We start from the raw sequence: 23,144 nt of genomic DNA on the forward strand, positions 1-23,144 counted from the left end.
AGTACTGATGATGCTGAAGCCATAAGGCCCAAGATCCTCTGAAACGTTCGGAGGGGTACATAGGAGCCCTCTTTGAACGACGCGGCGAGCCGCTGAATTGATAGAGCCCAGTCCGTGGTGGGCCATGCTCTCATAAGTACGGAGTCGAGAACTGTTCCCAGGAACGTGATACGTTGGCTGGGGGACAGTATACTCTTGGAAAAGTTTACCCTGAGCCCGAGACATTCTAGTTGGCTGAGGAGCCAGGTTTTGTGAGTATGGGACTCCGCCTCTGACTGAGTCAGTATGAGCCAGTCGTCGAGGTAGTTCAGAATGCACATTCCCCGCTGTCTCAGGGGGGAGAGAGCTGCATCCATGCACTTCGTGAATGTACGAGGCGCTAGCGCCAGTCCAAATGGTAGGACTGTGTATTGATATGTCTGCCCCTCGAAGGTTAATCTCAAGAATGGCCTGTGGTGGGGGTTCACTTGGATGTGAAAGTATTTAATACTGCTCCAGCCGCCTGAGCTGAAGAGGGGGCTGTGAGAAGCACTCGAGCGGTCTTCAGGGCTGCTCCGGCCGCGGCGGGACATAGACCCCTCTTTCTGCTGGCTAGGACAGCTTTTTGGGCTCGTGGTCGAGTGTGAGCTTCGGCCAGGAGCCCTGGCGCTTGGGGAACGGGAACCATTTCGCTGGCTTCAGACGCTGGCTGGTCTCAGCCGCTGGGCGGGGCTGATGAACCTGCGGTGCTGTCTTATCTGGCTGCGGCGTGCACTTGGGGCGCCGTGAAGCCGAACTGGAGCGTTTCGGGAGGAAGTGCTTCATAGCACTGGAAGCCTTCTGAGCTTCTGTGAAGCGCTCTGCAAAGCCGCTGTGGAAAGTGGAATGGGGTGTCTTGCCTTAAAATGTAAAAAATACTTCAATATTATTTGACATTTTGGATTTATAAAGTAAAGCCTGGTTCACACGGGACGATTTTAAAATTGTCGGCCGATTTTCCAAACCTGAGAGACCCCACACACAGGGATAAAAAAATCACGGGTCTAACAGTTTTGGTCGTACAGTGTGTGGTGCACAGCCACACGGCAAAATCAACACATCACACACGAACCGATTTGACTCCTGAGCATTCTCAGGTCAGACGGGAAATCTCGCAAAATACCTCGAGATCAAATGTGACTTCAGAGTAAACAATCATGGTGGACGAAGAGGATGCAGTGGCAATAGTTTGTAGTTTGTTTTTAACCGGAAAAAACGTTATCAGAAGAAAAGGCGATGATCTCCGACGTCCACCGGACTTTCTGGTGCGCAATGCCGCCGACTGTTTTGATTATGTTTCCCGGTGCTTCCTCGCCGCCTCGTCACCTCGCTTTCTGATTGGCTACACTCCACAGTCCACAGGCTGCGTGCTCGGGGGACACCACACACGAGAAGAAATCGGGCCAAATAAATCCAACATGTTGGATATCCCCGATTTGAGATCGGAGCGGTCCCGACGTCCTTCCGAGCAGACGAGAGCAGTCTTAACACACCACACACGGCAGGAATATCTGATCAGATTATTTTACTATAATCGGAGCATCCTTAAGATTGTCGGAAGGAGTGAATCGGGGCTAAAATCGGCCTAATTATCCTGCCGTGTGAACCAGGCTTAAATGTCATTTAAACAAATGAATGTTTCTCCACAGCTCTGAGCACCTGTGTGAACCCTCATGTGTTTTACTTTTATCCTGGAAACCTGACCTGGCTCGAGGCTCAGAAAAATACTGCAGACAGAATCACACAGATCTCGCCACCTTTGACGACCAGACGGATTATGATGAACTCTTAAAAACTGTACCCGGAGATTTTAAAGGAGAAATGTGGATTGGACTCTATAGTAAGGATGCGAACACTGGTCCGATCAGAGCAAATCTACGTTCAGATTGTGGGGTATCGGACAGCCGAACAACTATGGTGGCAAGCAGTTCTGTATGGGAACATCTCTTGCTGGAAAGTGGAATGATTTGGAGTGTCCAACTCAAACTGCTTTTATCTGCTACACTAGTGAGGTTTTTTTTTTATAAGGTGCATTTAAAAAATAATTAAAATATCAGGATTTGTTTATGTAAGAACTGATTTTCCTGCTAAGACAAAAACTCACCCTGCAATAAAGCCATAAAATGCACACTGGACAGAAGATAGCAAAGACAGAGCACAGGACCTTGTCCTGCCCAAACTTATCTCCTTTGACTTCAACTCATCCCCCTCTCCCTCCTCAAGTCACTGAAAGTTCATTAAGAATGTCTACAGTATATATCACATATGGTGTATCTTGTGAATATGTTGTTTTTTCCTTTTCATGTTTGGTATCATTTTAAGTGTCTCAGTGCGATTGGTAAAATGGTCTTAATTTAATTGCAGTCATTGGTTTAACCCTCTGAGGTCTGAGCTGTTTTCTGGGCCATGGAGGTGTTCTGACATGCTCTGACATTTGTGTTTTTTTCTGTTACTAGTGACATTTTCATGGCTAAAGTCTAATTACACTGTATTCAGCACAAACTCTGCTACAATAATATATCAGCAGCATGTATGTAAAAGTTTGTAGTTTTGAGATAATGACATTTATGCGTGGTTTGTGAAAATACAAAAAAAAATTGTCACTGAAATAAGGCCATGAAACCCATACTGATTATTTCTTCACAAGACTTTTGAAAATTGTATGACGTAGCCTAGAATATTTGCTCCAAAACTATGTGAAAATCACCCTGACTGCTCATTCAGATAAGACAATATATTGATTTAAAATTTCTAAGACGTGTTTTGTGTGACAAAGCCATATTCGAAGAGGCGTGATCATCTCATGAATATGTAATTCTTCAACATCTGAGAAAGACAAAGACACTCCCCTAACTGCCCTATTAGGAGCGATCAGGCCCTGTCATTCAGAGCAACCTTGCACAAAGAATGAGGAGATTTAAAAAAGAATGGCTTTTAGATTGTTTGGATTTATTTACAACACAACATAATCCAAAAATACACAACAAATGACAAAAGAGCACATTGAAAACAATGATCCAAAGACAGAGACCTTTGTGCCATTCCTAAAAACATTGTACATACCTTTCATTTCCAAGGTGTTTGATTTTCACTTTACCATGTTCATGTACAGAGACTCATGTGAATGTTGAAGTCAGCAGGACTCAGTTGCATCTGGTCCCTGAAAGAAAAGAAAAAAGTGAACATACTGGTATCAAGAGAAACTAGGCCTGCACGATTTTGGGAATACATTTTAGATTTTTCTGGTTAAAATTGCTTTTTAAAATTCACAGAATACACACACACACACACACACACACACACACAAATGTTTCCAACAATATATAATATAAAGAACACCATATTTGTTGTGCCTTGTAGGCATAAGCTATGTGCAGTACTGCATAAAATAATTTTATTTTACAAAGCAGCTTATAAATCTTCCAAAAGATTTCAGTAACAATGCTAGAGAAAAATATATTGATTATCTTATGTTACTTCAAATGTTTCCATTCGTTATGATGAAATGAAATGAGATAATAGTAAAAACATAAAGCCTAATGTTTGGTGCATTTTTCCTTTTAGGGTGTACTCACACTAGCCAGTTTGAACCGTGCCCGAGTGCGTTTGACCACCAAAGCGCGGTTCGTTTGACTAGTGTGAGTGCTCCGAACCGTGCCCGGGCGCGGCTCGATTAGCCGGCCCTGGCCCGCTTGGAAGAGGTGGGCCAGAGCACGGTTCAGTTGGACTCGGGCGCGGTTCGCATGCAGTGTGAGCGCTAACCGTGCTGGACTCCATTGTGTTCAGTGAGAGCGCCGCTCTTCCTATTTATCCCGAAACCGTCGCACCATAATGAAGTAAGCGTGCTCCGGCACGAATGCTGAAACCCTATGTGAGTGCAGGCCAGAGGGGGAGTGGGGAGGGGGGACAATCGTACTCGGGCCCGGTTCATGGCAACCGTGCCTAGTGTGAGTACACCCTCAAACGCAATCGCGCTCCAAAATATGATACATTCAAACCCACAGCGCGCTCCAAAATATTAAACATTATGGTTATACATATCTATGTTTGAGCAGATATCCACAAACAGTATTTAACAGGAAACATGGGTCGAAATAGTATAATATTCATCATATATCTAGCAACAGTTCAACTGCAATGTGAAGTTTATGCAACAATACCATAAACTAATAAGTAAGAATTTCTTACCTTACATCTTTCTTGTCTTCAAATCGCGTTCTTCTTCTTCTGATGTAAATCCAATGTAAGCTCACAGCGCGTCTTCCAAACTCGACGAAAAGCAGAGACTTGTGAAGTGTTTTGGTGTTTTGTGTTTGAGGTAACGAGGGCGTTCGCGTTCCATGTGGAGATTTGCATGTGAATCTCTTTTGCGCGAGTGGGCGTGGCCGAATTAAAAGTAATTAGCAAGCGTTTGAGATACTGGACATCCTGTTGGTTTTATACAAATTACTTAAACAGAGAATATTTGTTTTCAGTTTGAATCCGATCATTTAAAAGTACACACTTAAATGTGTATAAAGGTATATGGCTCATAAATGTGTGACAAGTATTCGCTGAGTTTTGTTTCAGTTTATAGACGTGCTCAAGAAAAAAAAGTTCACCGCGATGGAGAGGCAGAACGCACACCCTGTTTATTTTCTTTATTTTACAAAAGCACAATGTTTTGATTTGATTGTAAGTGGACACATACAAAAGTACGCATAGGGGTGGTAGTGGCGCAGTGGATAAGACACATGCCTTTGGTGTGAGAGACCCGGGTTCGAATCCACTGTGAGACACCAATGTGTCCCTGAGCAAGACACTTAACCCCTAGTTGCTCCAGAGGCGTGCGACCTCTGACATATATAGCAATTGTAAGTCGCTTTGGATAAAAGCGTCAGCTAAATGAATAAATGTAAAAGTAGAAATATCACAGATTCTTTTTTTATATTTCTTTTTTCTGTATAACCATAAATGACGGAGTAATTTAAGTTTATTGTACTACAATGTGAAGAAAATCCAGCAAAACGCGGGGGCGCGTTTTCCGACCTCAGAGGGTTAATGAGAAAGATTGAGAAATTAGGAGAATCCTGTTTCTCCTCTCTGGGTGATATCTCTTTAAGATATCTCAAGAAACCAGGTTCTACCCACCTAGGGTACATGGATTGGCCCAAACAACTCTAAACAACATTGGTATAACCCTTTTTGTTCTCATCTGGGTATTTAAGGATAAGTGTCAGAGCAGTCTTTGGGACCCTTTACCAGGATCATCCCCGTACAGTCCTGTTTCAGTGTTTTCCTGTTGGAGAGCACACACACTGTGTGTCTTTGTCAGGAAAACATTACTTACTTTTAGAGTCATCTTTGAGTAAATGATGTCATGTATTTATTATTTCTGAATTGGCTTTTAATCATTTACTTGTGTAATTGGCATGATACATTTTTACCTGACAAATAAATGTTACATCTTGATTTATTCGGAAAATTTCTGAAATCCTTATTTTAGTAGACTAAGAGAAGGCTGGTGCTCCCGCAGCTCTGTGTCCAGGATAGGTCAAACTAAAGGCGCATGAACGGAGCAGTAGCACGTCATCTGAAGACTTTTTGATTTCTGTCTATCACTGACTTGGCAAGTTGTACGGAAGTGGCTAAATAAACTACACTTTTTTTTGTATGAGTGAGCAGTAGGCAACCGACTTAAGAGGTATTAGCAAACCCTGCACCCTCTGACCAAGATCAGACTGGCGAGGCTGTGTCCGTGAGATCCATGTAAACCCGGGGCGTGTGACTCTGTGCAGCATCGGGTCCCTTAGTGAATTAATAATTGAAAGTATGGGATACTCCGAATAATCAAAGATCTATATTAATTCATAATCAATATTTATGATTATTTTCTAATCAGAAACACAATCTAAATTTGAGTCAGATTACATATAGAGCTAAAGTAATACTAAAACTAAATTCTAATAAATTAAGTGAACTTCACTGGAGCGCTGAAAAGACATACACGTATTATACCTTTCGCCAGGCTGTTGGATTCCGTCGTTGGGCCAATGGATGGTCCTTACATTTATTATTTACTAAAATGTGCTTATTATAGCACCACCTATAGAAGGATGGGAGTGTGTGTAAATGTCTGTGTAGTGGGTGGAATTAGTGACAGTTTTAGATCATCATTCATTCACCCCTAAAAATAAAATATTCAGAAAGGCTTCAAAATCTCACAAACATCTAAAAAAAAACAGGTCCAGCTCAGCCTTGACCTTTGCTCTTTTAAAATGTTAGACTTTTAAGATCCTGTAATTTAGATTTTACATACAATATTGCAGGTTGCAATATACGCATGTATAAATTACATTTGATTATATTTTTCTCAAAGTATACTGTATGTGTGTCTCACAGTGAAGAAGAAAAACATAGTAAGACTGGAGGTGAAATCAAATCAAAATGTGAATGATCCTTCAGTAAAGGCAGAGATTCTGATGAAGGAGAGTTCATAATGTACAGTTTGTTGAAAGTATACTGATAGCGTAAGAACTTGCCAAGAGTATCGAGTAATAAAAGTGTGTTTGTGTTCTTCAGATAGAGCAGATACTGAAGGAGAAGGGACTGACCGAAGATGCAAAACTGTTGTGGAAAATCCAATCAGATGGAAATGTCTTCCAGAAGAACCGGAGGAGTGACGCCACTGAACAGACTTGCCTTCGAAAAGTGAAGAAATAAAACTTTACTCGCTGTTAATTTATAAAATAAGATGAAACATATTACAGTAAAAAATTATTTGACAATTACTCACTACTTTTAGCTGATTAGGTGAATGATTATGCGATTGTGTTTTCTGAAAGTTTATTACCACATCTTTAAGTAACCATAACAATACAACAATTTCTCTAGGACGTTTCCTGTTAGATGTCATATAGACATTTAGAAGATGTTTAAGATTTAGAATGTATGTAAAACTGCTTTTTCTAAGACGTTTATCAGATGTTTTTAAACAGCAGATGATTTCCAGATAAACAGATCTTTAGCAGACATCTTACAGCCCTACCTGTGTATCTGGGTGTGTTTATTCATTGTAGTTAATAAAACTCGAAGAGTTCATTAACCTGTATCCAGCTTTTTATTTTAGCCCATAAATATCACAGTCATCAGCAGATGAAACATTCAAATAAAATTGGTTACTCACGGGTTTGCAGTCATCTTTCGGTTTCGCTTGAAGGTTCACAAACAATCCACACTAAAATGTGCTGAACAAACATATTATCCCGCACAGACACGATCAGGCACTTCATTGAAATAATATTTAACTATGTTGATGATGCACTTCTTTAACTATTTTCAGTGTTGATGCACGCGTTTCCACAGTCAGGAGTATCGCAAGGTTTGGTTTGGCGGGCTGTTCACGGTTCAACTTCACACACAACGCCATCTTATTTTGCGCATTCATGTCTTCAACAAAACGCTGGCGTCCTGAGACGTGTGGGAAAAGTTGTATTGTTGGCAAAGTGATGGAGTCTTAAAATTGCAACAGCAGTCAATTCTCCGGTGGTCATATGGGAACCACCAACAGGGTGTTAAAGTAACACTGAAGCAGTGTTTGAGATAATTAGATATTCAGTGATTATTGAGTGATGATATTTTGATTATTGAAGACATCTGATGATAACAAGCAGAATCACTGAAGGAAAGAGAAACACAAGAACTACAACTGACTTCAACCACAGCTTTAGATGAAATCAACTGAAAATACATAAAATCTCTCTTATTATAAACCAGACTGACTTTATTTCTGTCATTCATCTTCAGTTCTTTTTGGAGAATCAACAGAGGTTTGACTCTTAGTTGTTTATGTCAGTATGTGGTTTTTGTAATAGTGTTTACCCAAACATAATTTGTTGTAAAAAAAAAAAAAAAGCCATAAACAGTGGTGATCAGATGATATATTTTTCATCATCATAATGAAAAAAGAAATGGGAGCCAAGCAAAATGACCCGAATCTTTGAAAAAGAGCCGTACTTCCCGTCACTAATTTTTACCAACAATGATTTCTTGCCAGAGATCAAACATTATGAATTTAGATTTTTTTTTACATACATAGCCAGAAAAAAAAGTTGTCTTCTTCTTCTTCTTCTTCTTTTAGTTTAATGGCGGATAGCATCCACAACTTATCAGGTGCATACCGCCACCTACTGTCCCGGAGTATGCAATATGGGTATTCAATGATCTACTTTACTTATTTATAAAAAATAAAAAAATAAAATAAAAACCCTTTCCTATATAACTATTGTAATATTATATATATATATATATATATATATATATATATATATTTTATTTTATTTATTTTTTTATTAAGGCCTACATTTAATATATACTATATGTATTTGAATTGCATATAAGTCAAGTTTTGCATCAGTTTATATCAATATAAAAATCCATCCATTGGTTTACACAGTTTTAACATAAACTAATAAACTTAATGTGATGCATATTCTTCAGTTATGTATTAATGAAATTGGTAAGATTTCTGTAATTATACTAATACATGTAATGTGTTTTAAATGCATAATAACCAGGTTTATATATTTATCACCAATTAATCCAATTTGTTTAAATCTCATACATTTTAACAGCTTGTACTTTTTTTTTTTTTTTTTACAATTTTTATTGTACAGACAAGAGTTTACACTCAATCATCAAAGAGACAAGCATAAAAGAGAAAACATTGTCTGCACTTTTGTCTTTTTACACATTCCTAAAGTGTAAAAGAATCACACAAACAACAGAATAACCACCATCCCAAACCCCTCCCCCCACCCACCCACCCAGGAGGATTTAGAAAATACCGGCAGTCTCTACAACTGATAAAAAAATAAATAAAATAAAAAATAGAAAAAAATAAAACAATACACTTGCTCAACCATTATATAATTAAGTCAGGATCTAGAGAGGATACAGAGTCGTAAAGATTTAAAATAGGGTTCCAAGTTTTATAAAATGTACCCGTTGAGCCCCGAGTCGAATATTTCAAATTTTCAAGTGAAAGGAATGACATCAGATCCTTTAACCAAGAGGTAGTAGGAGGGGGGGGTTGGACACTTCCAATGCAACAAAATGCACCTTCTAGCAATAAGAGAAGCAAAAGCAATAACATCTGCTTTCTGTCTCGTGATGGATGATGAGTGAGACACACCAAAGATGGCGACTAAAGGACATGGAGATAGAGAAATAAGCAGAGCTCTAGACATGAAGTAAAAAAAAGAAGACCAGTATGAGGCCAGTTTTGGGCAGCTAAAGAATGTATGGGTGTGATCAGCAGGAGAAAATGAGCATCTGATACAGGAGTCCTCTGTTTCTGGAAACAATTTATGGAGTTTAGCTTTAGTAAGATGAATTCGATGAAAGACTTTTAGCTGAATCAGACTTAGCCGAGCACATACAGAAGTGAAATTAACTCTAGCAAGGGCCTCAGACCATAGCTCTTCCGAAATCTTAGTTTGCATCTCATTTTCCCAAGTCATCTTTAGGCAGGAGAGAGAAGACGTATTAGAAGAGAGTAACATGGCGTAGACAGAGGATATACGACAACCACCTGTAGGGGCTGACAATAAATTCTCAACCAGAGATTTTTCTGGTAATTGAGGGAAACTAGGGAAGTTAGTCTTAACAAAATTGCGGAGTTGAAAATACCTGAATAAGCCTGTAGTATGCAGGTTAAATTTGGACATAAGATTGGTGGATGTGGCAAAATAATTATCAATAAAAAGATCTGAAAAACAGGCCATACCCTTATCTTTCCATCTTTTAAAAGTGTGATCAATAGCTGGAGGTAAAAACAAGTGATTGTTGCAAATAGGACTTAAAACAGATAGTGACTTCAACCGAAAATGTTGTCGAAATTGTTTCCAGATTTTTAGAGTTGATAGCACAATAGGATTTCTAGTATAATTGGAAGGACGCATAGACAAAGGAGCAAAGACAAGTGCAGGAAGAGAAGAGGAAAGACAAGTAGCAGCCTCTAGACTACACCAGTTAGCTTCCGGCGCATTACACCACAAAAAAATCTTAGAAATATTGGCGGACCAGTAGTAAAGAAGAAAATTTGGCAGAGCTAGACCTCCATCACGTTTATTTCGTTGCAGGATAATTTTATTCACTTTAGGAATTTTACCAGCCCAGATAAATGAGGAGATGATTTTATCTAGACACTTAAAAAAAGACTCTCCACTCTCCCAACAAGAGAAAGGGGTAGGCTGTCCCAACGTTTTAAATCTAGTTTAATTTGATCAACCAAATTCGTAAAGTTATTCTTAAGGAGAGAACTGAAAGAGTGTGAAATGTTTACACCCAAATATCGAAACCCTGAAGGTGAAAAATTAAAAGGTAGGGTGCTTTTCTGAATTTTTTTAGCCATATCATTTATGGGGAAACATTAATGTTGCGCAGCCAACTGGATCCTGTACATACAGCAACAAGTCGTCAGCATAGAGAGAAACACGATGTTCTGTGCCTCCCCTTTGGATCCCGCGTATAGACGAAGATGTTTTTAAGGCGATAGAAAGTGGCTCAATAGCTAAAGCAAAGAGCAGAGGGGACAGAGGGCAACCCTGCCGTGTCCCACGAGAAAGAGGAAAGAATGATGAACTATCAGCATTAGTTTTAACACTTGCAGAGGGAGCCGAATATAGGAGTCGAATCCATGAGATAATATTGTGCCCGAAGCCAAACTTTTCTAATACAGTGAATAAATAATTCCATTCCACACGGTCAAATGCTTTTTCAGCATCAAGAGAGATTATCATTTCAGAAGTCTTAGACAGAGATGGACTAAAAAGTATATTTAGCAATCGCCGGATATTAGATGACATCTGACGTCCCCTAATAAAGCCGGTCTGATCCTCAGAAATAATATCAGGAAGACATGCATCAATGCGCTTTGCCAGCACCTTCGCTAGAATCTTAATGTCAGCATTCAATAAACTAATAGGTCTATAGCTACTACATAAAGTTGGGTCTTTATTTGTTTTTAATAGAAGGGAGATAGATGCTTGATTTAATGAGGCTGGAAGAAAACCTTGCTCAAATGACTCCACATACATATCCAACAATAAGGGGGCTAACTGCGCTGAGAATTTCTTATAAAAGTCTAAGGGGAAGCCATCCGGCCCTGGAGCCTTGTTACACTGCATGAGACCAATGCAGGTGGTAATTTCATCTAGCCTGAGAGGTAAATCTAATGTTTCCTCTGTTAATGTATTAATAGTGGGTATATTTAAATTTTGTAGAAAAGACTCCATTAAAGAACATTTTACATTTACATTTATTCATTTAGCTGACGCTTTTTATCCAAAGCGACTTACAATTGCTATATATGTCAGAGGTCGCACGCCTCTGGAGCAACTAGGGGTTAAGTGTCTTGCTCAGGGACACATTGGTGTCTCACAGTGGATTCGAACCCGGGTCTCTCACACCAAAGGCATGTGTCTTATCCATTGTGCCACTACCACCCCAAAAATATGGAGCGCTTCACGGATTTGCGTGTCATCCTTTTGCAGGGGCCATGCTAATCTTCTCTGTATCGATCCAATTTTAGTATATGTGCTGCCTTAGCAAGAAGAGATCAAGAAGCAAGAAGCAAAGAAGCATCAGAAGGAGGTTGAGAAGAATAAAGACTGGAGTAAAAGGAGCAAAAGACAGAGTTAATTTTTTGAGGTTCAGTAACAAGCTTATTAGAAAATGTAATTAAAATTTTTAACTTTTAATCAAATATTCTGCTTTATTTGTTGAAAGCAAATCAAATTCAGTTTGTAACTTTGATCGTTTTAACTTGAGATCAGGTTTGGGATCGCTTGAATACTGTCCATCTACCTCTAAGATTGAACGGATAAGCTCTTGTTGCCGATATTTTCTAGCCTTGGCTAAGTGAGCACTAAAGGAAATGATTCGGCCACGAATAAACGCTTTAAATGTCTCCCATAGAAGAGAAGCAGACACGGTTTCTGATTTGTTCGTCTCCATGAAAAAGTCTATACTTTTGGATAAAAAATCACAGAAGTCAGTTCTAGCAAGAAGCCCTACATCAAATTTCCACTGAGGTCGGCTCTTAAAAACGGGAAAAAAGGAGATATCTAACATATGCGGGGCATGATCGGAAATAACAATGGCAGAGTAATCTGAAGAAATAACCGAAGAAAGTAGGGCTTTATCAAGAAAGAAATAATCAATCCGAGAGTAAACATGGTGCACACCAGAGAAGAAAGAAAACACCTTGACAGATGGATGAAAAAAGCGCCAGGGGTCTATACAGCCTATTTGATTTGTCATCGAAATTAGAGACCTGGACATAGCAGAGAGAGAAGATGATTTAGTCGCAGATTTATCAAGATTATTATCAATAACACAGTTAAGGTCCCCTCCAAAAATAAGGTGATGAGTGTCAAGATTTGGTATTTCTGAGAAAAGCATAGACATAAAAGTAGGGTTATCCCAATTTGGGGCGTATACGTTTACTAACACTACTGGAGTTTGAAAAAGAATGCCACTGACGATTACAAAGCGTCCTTCAGGATCTGAAAGTACTTGCTCTGCTAGAAACATGACTCTTTTATGTATCAGAATTGCAGTACCTCTGGATTTGCTATTAAAACTAGAATGAAATACTTGACCAACCCATTGTTTACGAAGTCTGGAGTGATCGCATGTATGCAAATGTGTCTCCTGAAGAAACATGATATCGGATGACAGTGATTTTAGATGGGAAAAAACTCTGGAACGTTTAATTTGGCCACCCAACCCACGTACGTTCCATGTAGTAAATCTAATATTGTGTCCAACCCTTCCCCCCTTAGAATTAACAGGAGGCTTGTTCATAAAACTGCAACGTAGGACATACTAATCTAAATTGGGTTAAAAAACAACAACAAAAAAAACAAAAACCTTTTTTAAGCTCAATCAGGTTAGCATGTGTAAGAGACAACAATAAATGCCAAGTAAGACAAAAGAATCCTCCATCAAACATAATCCCCGAACATACCCAAAACAAAAACACAAGTATATTCAAAAATAACAAAAGAAAATCCCTTCTGATACCCGTCCACTGAGACATGGCGAGTTGCCAGAAAAACGTTATCACAACCGATTGTGTAGTGGAGTTGACTCCAACAAACAAAGAATTTAACACTAATAAGAGAATTCACTCCTGAAAAAGAGTGGACAGGGTGCAGTTAAGCAAATGTGCACAACGAATGCACATAGCGAAGCTAGTGGCTGTAAAATTGACAAGGAAGAATATTTAAAGATAATTTATGACTGTCAATCACTCGACACTGGTTCGCTCACCAGTGTGTCAGTCGTTAACGGGCTTGCGGCGTCGTCCGACATCTTGCCGCTTTCATGCCCAAAATTAGGCGACTTGGTTTGAGGGTTGATTTTACCACCAGCTCGCGTACCCTTACTCATCAGGAACATATAACGTTAACAAATACCAACAGTCACTCAAAAATAGCTAAATGCCTCAAATTTAGTGTTATGAGGAAAGAAAATATGAAATTTTAGTCGGAGCACTAACACCACGCGTCTCTCCACTACATGGCAAAACCGGAAGCCTACCCCTATACTCTTAAGATATTTCACAACATCATTCTGTGAAGAAAAAAAAAAAGTCTTTAAAAACACACAAACATCAAGAATCAGCATATGAATCTCAACAATGGTGACATACTTTGTGCAGCAATGCATGCTGGGAGCCACCATAGTATAAAATCCATGACTCCCAGCATGCATTGCAGCATTAAGTATGTCACCATTGTTGAGATTCATATGCTGATTCTTGGTGTCTGTGTGCGTCTAAAAAAAAAAGTTTTCCCTAGACTGTATTTAGAAATCATAATCTCTATTCTATATTGGTGAAAAATTAGTTTTGGTCAGTGGTAACTTTTGTCAAACAATTTTCTTTGCGATGATGAAAACTATATCACCTGATCGTTTTTGGTTATGGATCATTTTGCAACATATTATGTTTTTCAGTAAACACTGTTACAAAAACCCACAAACTGATATACAAAGCAAAGAGTCAAACTGCCCAAACTAAACGAAACACTGATCATCGTAATGGTGACCACATATTTTCAATAAAACATCAACATCTAAACCTCTGTTAATTCTCAAAATTAACTGTAGACAAATGACAGAAATAAAGTCAGTCTGGTTTGTAATAAGAGATATGTAATGTCTTTTCAGATGATTTAATCTAAAGAGATGTGGCTGGAAGTCAGTTAATCACTTAATTATCGAATTAACTCTAACACTGCTTCTGTGTTACTTTAACACCCCGCTGTTGGTTCCCATATGAACACCGTGGAATTTACTGTGAGTAAAAAACTGTACGAAATCCATGTAGTGCTTGTTTACCAATTAATAACAGAGATGTGATTTGCATTCAAACACAACCAGAATGTTGATTACACAAGATGCTTAAGAAATTAGTTCTGTTTTAGTTGATTATGGCACAAAAATAACAATGGAACATTTTACTTATTTTACATTGTGATTGTGATCTTCTCATGTTAGAGATGATCACATGTTAGGATTGATAAACACCTACATTTGCTGAACAAGAAATCTGCACCCTGACAAGTAAGTATTGGTTGAGGCAGACACTTTGCATTTAGTGGACAAATTCAAATGGACTAAAGTAAATGAGACAGTTATTGAGACTCTTAAATCTCAATTTATCATTTTGATTCTTTTGTTGCAAGAATCCAGAATCCACTGATAAAGTGTGAAGTAAAGCATGTGCACTAAAAACACACGATGTTTAAGAAGCTGTGGAAGTTTGAGGCCTTTTCTTTTCTTTTCATTGCATTCATTCAGGAGCTTATTTGCCTAAATATCCAACATCAGCATAATCTTGCAGATGTTAAAAACTGTCTTCTGTGTGCATGCTGCATTTCTTCTTGTAGCCTATAGAGAAATGCAAGAACAGTATAAATGGATAAGAAAGAACATAAATATGAGCACTACTGTTCCGGCTTCCACTAAGCTGCTGGTATTGGTAACAAGAGTGAGCAAGTAATTGGTGCGTACAAACTCCTGAACACAGATGTAAGATGCAAACAGTGTCTTTCTTTATTGTGCTTCAATTAATTTTTTTTTTTTTTTTTTTTGCCAATTAGCCTCCTGTGGTGTCTAATTCTTTCTAGTTCACAACATAGAATTATGAAGTCCATACCTTGCAGATATAGCGCACACACTGACCATATTATTCCTTAAACATCACTCTTTACCAATTAACCATAGTTAAGGTAGTTTGTGACGTCAGAAACACCAGCGATTTCAAAGCGTGTGTTTGAGACTGTCTTTGGTTCACTGCAGTTTTAAGGAGAAAATACTCAGCAATGCTGTCGACTTATGAACTTACACATGGTTTGTCTTAAAGCATATTAAAAACACCACATAGACACAAAACGTTGTTTCTGTAAATGGCAGCTTTATGACTCACAGGTGTTAACCTACAGGTGTCATATCTTCCTTTCCAATTTACATTTTATTATTAGTGCACATATGACAGAGAGCCGCTACCCAGCTAACAAAAGCATCTGCTAACAATGTTTTATTAATGCAAGCTAAAAAAAAACTTTATTTCTGAATGTTCTGTAAACGTTCAAAACATCCAGTTTTTTAAATGGTTTTAAAGTGTTTTTTCTTGGTTACGCGGACATTCCATTTCATCATAACTCAAACAGGAACGTTACTTTTGAATGTTCTCTGGACGTTCTGAAATAAGTATTATCATTTAAAAAATGTTAGACTAACATCAACCTAAACGTTTAAATTATGTGTTTGTGCTTTATACATTATAAAAGACCAGCTAACTTTGAACAAACGTTCTATTAACGTTACGGGAAGAAGGTTTGTTCATAACTTTCTCAGCCAGAACATTTACAACTAAAATGAGACGGTCAGTTCCTGATTCTGCTGCAGGGCGTCTTAGAAACTTCATTCTTCTGATACCACATTCTCTGAAAGACATTTTCTCCAGACATCAGTTTCCACGACAGTTTGGCTTCTTCTGTCAGTCCTTTCTCTTTCAGCATCTGCTCTATCTGAAGAACACAGACCTTTATCACACAAGGCTCTTGGTAAGTCATTAATATATCTTCAATGTTCAGTGTATTGAACTAACCTTCATTAAAATCTCTTTCTTCACTTCAGGATCATTCAAATTCAAATTTGGACTTGATTTCACCTCCAATCTCACGATCTGTCTCTTCATCTCTGTGAGAGAAACACACATGATGAAGTTCTCAGGCTAATAAAGAAGTTAAAATACAGTAAGTGACAATGACAAGCAGCTGTCCAAGAAAAATTTAAATTTCCTTAAAACACTTTACAGTAAGGTCTCATTTGTTCAGATTAGTTCACTGTATTAGTTCATCTGAACTAACAATGAACATTACTTGTACAGCATTTACCATGTTAATTTCTAACATTTACTAATAAGGCAAAACTCTGTTAACATAAGTTAATGCAATGTTTCCCAACCATTGTGCCATGACAGGCTGTCAGGTGTGCCGTGGAGAATTATCAAATACCGAAAAAAGAAAACAATAAATAAAAATAAATGCTACAAATAACAATATATCGTTCCGGTCAGGCGGAAACCTTGTATCTCTATATTTGGTCATTTTTGTTTTATTTTATTTAAAAAATGGGGTGGTGGTGGCGCAATGGATAAGACACATGCCTTTGGTGTGAGAGACCCGGGTTCGAATCCACTGTGAGACACCAATGTGTCCCTGAGCAAGACACTTAACCCCTAGTTGCTCCAGAGGCATGCGACCTCTGACATATATAGCAATTGTAAGTCGCTTTGGATAAAAAGCGTCAGCTAAATGAATAAATGTAAAATGTAAATGTAAAAAAAATCAATCCTATGAACAGTTAAGTTAAATTGCAAACAACTCACCATAGCAGATAAATGCCATTTTATCCAGACAATCCCAGTCGTTCCAGGATCCATCAGGATATATGTGTCCACAAAGCTGGTTGCCACCATAGTTGTTTGGCTGTCCGCTTCTCCAAAATCTGAACTCAGATTTGCTCTGATCGGACCAGATCCAGGGAGAAGTCGCTGTCTTCCGATAGAGTCCAATCCACATGTATTCATATATAAAGTTGGGGAAAGTTAACAGCTCAGCAAGTTCCGCCTGGTCATCAATAGTGGCGAGATCAGTGTGTTTCTGTCTGCAGTACGTCTGTGCATCTGACCAGCTCATACTCTCAGGAATAATGTAAAATACACGGGAATTCACAGCAGAGCTCAGAGCTGTGGAGAGACATTAACCCGTCATTTATGTCTTAAGTGAATGTAAACAGTTGAGAAAGAAAACGCATGAATATATTAGATCTGTGCAGTCGGTCTTAAATGCTGTCGTTATTAATGTTAATCAAACGACAAAAAGGAAGAAAATCTCTCACTGCTCTTGACTGATTCACTTTTGTAACTTCAACAAGAATAAATGTATATTTAATTTACACAGTGAAGACTATGCAGTGTTTTTATACATTTGATTATGTAAGAACTGATTTTCCTGCTAAGACAAAACTCACCCTGCAATAAAGCAATACAACGCTCCCTGGACAGAAGATCGCAAAGAAAGAAGAACAGGACATTGTCTTGTCCAAACTTTTCTCTTTGTTTATATATGCATCCCCCTTTCCCTCCTCAAGTCACTAAAATTGGTAAAATGGTCTTAATTTCATTGCAGTCATTGGTATAATGATAAAGATTGAGAACTTAGGAGACCTGTTCTCCTCTTTGGGTGATGTCTCTTCAAGAAATCTCCTCTCCTCCCCGAAACCAAGTGTTACCCCCTGGGGTACAAGAATTGACCCTAAAACAACCATTTTCTTGTTCTGGTCTGGGTATTTAAGGGCAAGGTACAGAGTAGTCTTTGGGAACCTGTAACCAGGAAAAACCCCAAAAAGTGCTGTTTCAGTGTTTTCCTGTTGGAAGGCACTGACACACCACTGTGTGTCTCTGTCAGGAATGCATTGATTTTAGAGTCATCTTTGAGTAATTTATGTCATGTATTTATTATTTCTGAATTGGCTTTTAATCACATGTGTAATTGGCATGATACATTTTACCTGACAAATAAATGTTACATCTTGATTTATTCTGCATTTTTCAGAAATCCTTATTCCTAGTAGATTAATGTGTAGTCTGGTGTTTCCGCAGATCTCTGTCCAGGATAGATCAAACTGAAGGCACTATGAATGGAGCATGGGGCACATCATTAAGGAGACCTTCCGATTTCTGACTATCACTGACTTAGCAAGTTGCATCTTGCGACTATTACTAAAAATTACACCTTTTGGGAAGCATGGGCGACCTCTTAAAGGGATACTTCAGCTCTGGGAAGATGAATGTGTATTTAAAATAGGTCATTTAAGTAGAAGAAATGTGAAGAAATTTTTGAATTTGGAGCTTTCTAGACTGAGAAAAGCCAGAAAATGTATTTTTGGCTTATGTGGATGAAAGACAACAACTCCCAGTATGCACTTGCTTCGCTGCCCTAGGAGGCCACGCCTACCAGTAAGAGAGCGCAGTTGAACAACAAGGCTATTAGGCTAGCCTACGTGATGAGTTTGCCAGGGATTTAGAGATCGCCCAAAATGTCTGGGATTCGGCTTTTGCGTTCTACAGTCGCCATTCATTATGTTTACTGTGGCGAGCAGGACGAGGCTGACGGCCGCGGGAGAACGGCGCGAGGCCGGTGGCGTCATTACTGAGACGCGCCGGGTCTTGCATCTCTCACGGAGGAGCGGGAATTTTCTTAGCAATGGTAAAACGCACATCAACCGATTACTTGTTTAGCGTTCATGTAAACACTACATTCAGACTCACCAATCGGAATGAATTCAGTTAGATTGAAACAAAAGGTGTGCTTGTAAACAGTGAATGGCGACCGCAGAAAGCAAAAGCTGAATCCCGGACATTTTGAACGATCTCGCCCACCGGACAAGTCCGGGAAAAGGAGGATGGTAACCCCTACTTACTCAGCTTTCTCCTACTATTCAGCTTTCTCCACAGAACAAGAGCCTGTTAGCTTAGCTTCCAAAGAAAGACGGCTGACACTGTGTACATTCTGTGAGTGAGATCCCACCCTCTATGGGCGGGTTGAAAACATGCGGAACAACGCCTTCTACTGGCTGTAGTCTTTAGCCTCTGGCCAGAAAATGGAGGATTTTTTCCAGACAAAAAATACATAAATCTCTTGTCTCAGGGGGATATGAGGGTGGAAAGCATGGTAATTCGAAAATACTACAGGTTTTCTACTAATACAAAGCTTAATGCTAAATCCTGAAGTATCCCTTTAAGGGTAAAATAGTTTGCACTTGTAACGCTTTTTGTCCTCACAAAAGGGCGATTAGCGTGCCTGAATGGTTGTGGTCAGGTGTAAGCAAAGACTCACGTACAACGTAGCTGATATTCCACAGTGGGGATTTATTATCGGCGTCGTCGATCACACGCACACGGGCAGTTTGCAAAACACATACCAACAACTGCGTTACTGAATATAAAAATAAAAGCAGGAATAGAGCAGGCTTGAAAAACACAACGGGCCACAACGTATTGGCACACGTGCGATGCTCATAACTCGCGCTCCTCACACCGACTACCCACACTGAGTGAGGGAGTAACAGAGTGCGCTCCACCTTAAAGGCGCAGTACCCAATTATACTTGTTACACACTGCATCCTCTGACTATTTCAGAACTGGCTAGTTTGTGATCGTGAGCGCACATTCATGACGTGGAGTCTCAAAGTGACACCGGGTGCTTTAATGAATGAATAATTGAAAATATGGGATACTCTTAAATTAATTCATAATCGATATATTTATGATTATTTTCTAATAAGAAACATGATCTAAATTTGATTATCATTTGAAATTGGAGTCAGATTAAGCGTAGAGCTAAAGTAATATCGAAAATAAACTCTAATAAATTAAGTGAACTTCACTGGAGCGCTGAAAAGACATACACGCATTATCCCTTCGCCCAGACCATTGGACTCCGTCTTTGGGCCAATGGGTGGTCTTTACAATTACTTTATACAATTTATGTAGCACCCTATTTGTTCTATTGTAGTTCGTTTTCCTATATACTTGTAATTAATTTCTTTGTTCTTTCTTTATCACCGTTTACTTGTCTTCAGTAAGCTTGAGTTTATACTTAGGCTAGTAGTTTTTGTGATATTGAAAATGGTGATAAGAATTATGAAATGTCAATGGTTTAAAAAATGTTGATATCATAAAAACCTTATTTAATGCAAAAATAACTATATTGTGATATATATTCTTATCATGAAATAAAATACCTCATATATCTTGTTATAAGATTTCGTCATATTGCCCACCCCCATCAAGGCCAAGGGTAAATATTTTAAGTCAAAAAGGTTCATTGACAAAAACAAATTGGGAATCCCTGCATAACCCATTATTTAATTTCTTGAAAATCATATTCATACTCATGTAAGATGCAGATTCAATATCATAAACTCACCTGATAAAAGCACAAAGATCAAATCAATCCTCATCATGACGACACGCCAACAGATGATCACACTGATGCACAACTGAACTGCTCTTTTCAGGGACGAGAAAGGTTGTGTGGGATTCGTCCACTCTGTAAAGCCTGTGCTGCTCTGTTTGGAAACTTTTTACGTGAAGCGCCTTTAGACATTCATATTTTACATTGAAAATAACATTCAAAGAGTGTCAGCAGAGATTTCCACTCCTATGACACCTGCGCTGTGTCTGGCTAATGATAACAGATGAATTTTCCCTGACAACTAATAACCCTTCAGTCACCAAATGCAAAATATGGTAAAAACCAGCCCAGCTAATGACATGTTTGGTTAATTGACCGTCTAGTTTTTTAAATATTTTGCACATTGCACATTAACATAAAAAAAAGTGTAAGTGAACATCCAACTAAAACGTTTCAGAATTTCCACGAGCGATGTATAAATGACGTTTGACCTTTTTAGAAGGTTAGTTCACCAAAAATGTTATATTATCCCATGATTTACTCACCTTCAAGCCAGCCTAGGTTTATATGACTTTCTTCTTTCAGCCGAACACAATCAGAGTTATATTAAAAAAATATATCCTGGCTTTTTTTCAAGCTTTATAATGGGAGTGAATGGTACCTGAGATTTGAAGCCCAAAAAAGCACATACATCATCCTTCATAAAATGGATGTATAAAAATTCCAGTGAAAGAGTGATCTCTGACCCCACACGACGTACTGACGAACGAGGAAGCAAAGAGAAACAAAACACAGGTTACGAATTAGAAAAGAGAAATGTGGGAGGAGCTTGAGTTTGTTGTTTGAACCGTGAGAGGCGTGTGCTACTCCTACATCGGGTCAGAAGTCATCTAGGCTCACCTGATTTTATTCTACTCCTACACCCTACATCATGCGTCGGGTCAGAGGTCATCTACTCTCACCTGATTTTACTCTACTCCTACACCCTACATCATGCGTCGGGTCAGAGGTCATCTACTCTCACCTGAACTTACTCTACTCCTACATCCTACGTCATGCGTCGGGTCAGAGGTCATCTACTCTCACCTGAGTTTACACTACTCCTACATCCTACGTCATGCGTCAGGTCAGAGGTCATCTACTCTCACCTGAGTTTACACTACTCCTACATCCTACGTCATGCGACAGGACAGAGGTCATCTACTCTCACCTGAGTTTACACTACTCCTACATCATGCGTCAGGTCAGAGGTCATCTACTCTCACCTGAGTTTACACTACTCCTACATCCTACGTCATGCGTCAGGTCAGAGGTCATCTACTCTCACCTGAGCTTACACTACTCCTACATCCTACGTCATGCGTCAGGTCAGAGGTCATCTACTCTCACCTGAGTTTACACTACTCCTACATCCTACATCGGGTCAGAGGTCATCTGCTCTCACCTGAGTTTACACTACTCCTACATCCTACGTCATGCGTCGGGTCAGAGGTCATCTACTCTCACCTGAGTTTACTCTACTCCTACATCCTACGTCATGCATCTGGTCAGAGGTCATCTACTCTCACCTGAGTTTACGCTGCTCCTACATCCTACGTCATGCGTCGGGTCAGAGGTCATCTACTCTCACCTGAGTTTACTCTACTCCTACTCCTACATCCTACATCGGGTCAGAGGTCATCTACTCTCACCTGAGCTTACACTACTCCTACATCCTACATCATGCATCGGGTCAGAGGTCATCTACTCTCACCTGAGCTTACACTACTCCTACATCCTACATCGGGTCAGAGGTCATCTACTCTCACCTGACTTACGCTACTCCTACGTCATGCGTCGGGTCAGAGGTCATCTGCTCTCACTTGAGCTTATGCTACTCCTACATCCTACGTCATGCGTAGGGTCAGAGGTCATCTACTCTCACCTGAGTTTACACTACTCCTACATCCTACGTCATGCGTCGGGTCAGAGGTCATCTACTCTCACCTGAGCTTAAGCTACTCCTACATCATGGGTCAGGTCAGAGGACATCTACTCTCACCTGAGTTTACGCTACTTCTACATCCTACGTCATGCGTCGGGTCAGAGGTCATCTACTCTCACCTGAGTTTACTCTACTCCTACATCCTACGTCGGGTCAGAGGTCATCTACTCTCACCTGAGTTTACTCTACTCCTACATCCTACGTCATGCGTCGGGTCAGAAGTCATCTACTCTCACCTGAGCTTACACTACTCCTACATCCTACGTCGGGTCAGAGGTCATCTACTCTCACCTGAGCTTACACTACTCCAACTTCCTACGTCGGGTCAGAGGTCATCTACTCTCACCTGACTTACGCTACTCCTACGTCATGCGTCGGGTCAGAGGTCATCTGCTCTCACCTGAGCTTATGCTACTCCTAAATCCTACGTAATGCGTCAGGTCAGAGGTCATCTACTCTCACCTGAGTTTACGCTACTCCTACATCCTACGTCATGCGTCGGGTCAGAGGTCATCTACTCTCACCTGAGCTTACACTACTCCTACATCCTACATCATGCATCGGGTCAGAGGTCATCTACTCTCACCTGAGCTTACACTACTCCT

At 39.5% G+C, this 23,144-nt stretch overlaps 1 long non-coding RNA gene across 1 annotated transcript in view; it reads right to left on the reverse strand.

Moving 5' to 3' along the window:
• LOC309492631 overlaps positions 1–11,528 on the reverse strand; it is a 195,394-nt gene extending 183,866 nt beyond the window's left edge. The window contains exon 1 of the long non-coding RNA XR_014203620.1: positions 11,290–11,528. This is a non-coding gene — a long non-coding RNA (uncharacterized lncRNA). The remainder of the gene's footprint in view (positions 1–11,289) is intronic.
• Positions 11,529–23,144: the final 11,616 nt, after the last annotated feature.

This window comes from Leuciscus leuciscus, assembly GCF_965113295.1.
Source record: "Leuciscus leuciscus genome assembly, chromosome: 2".
Classification (NCBI taxonomy): domain Eukaryota; kingdom Metazoa; phylum Chordata; class Actinopteri; order Cypriniformes; family Leuciscidae; genus Leuciscus; species Leuciscus leuciscus.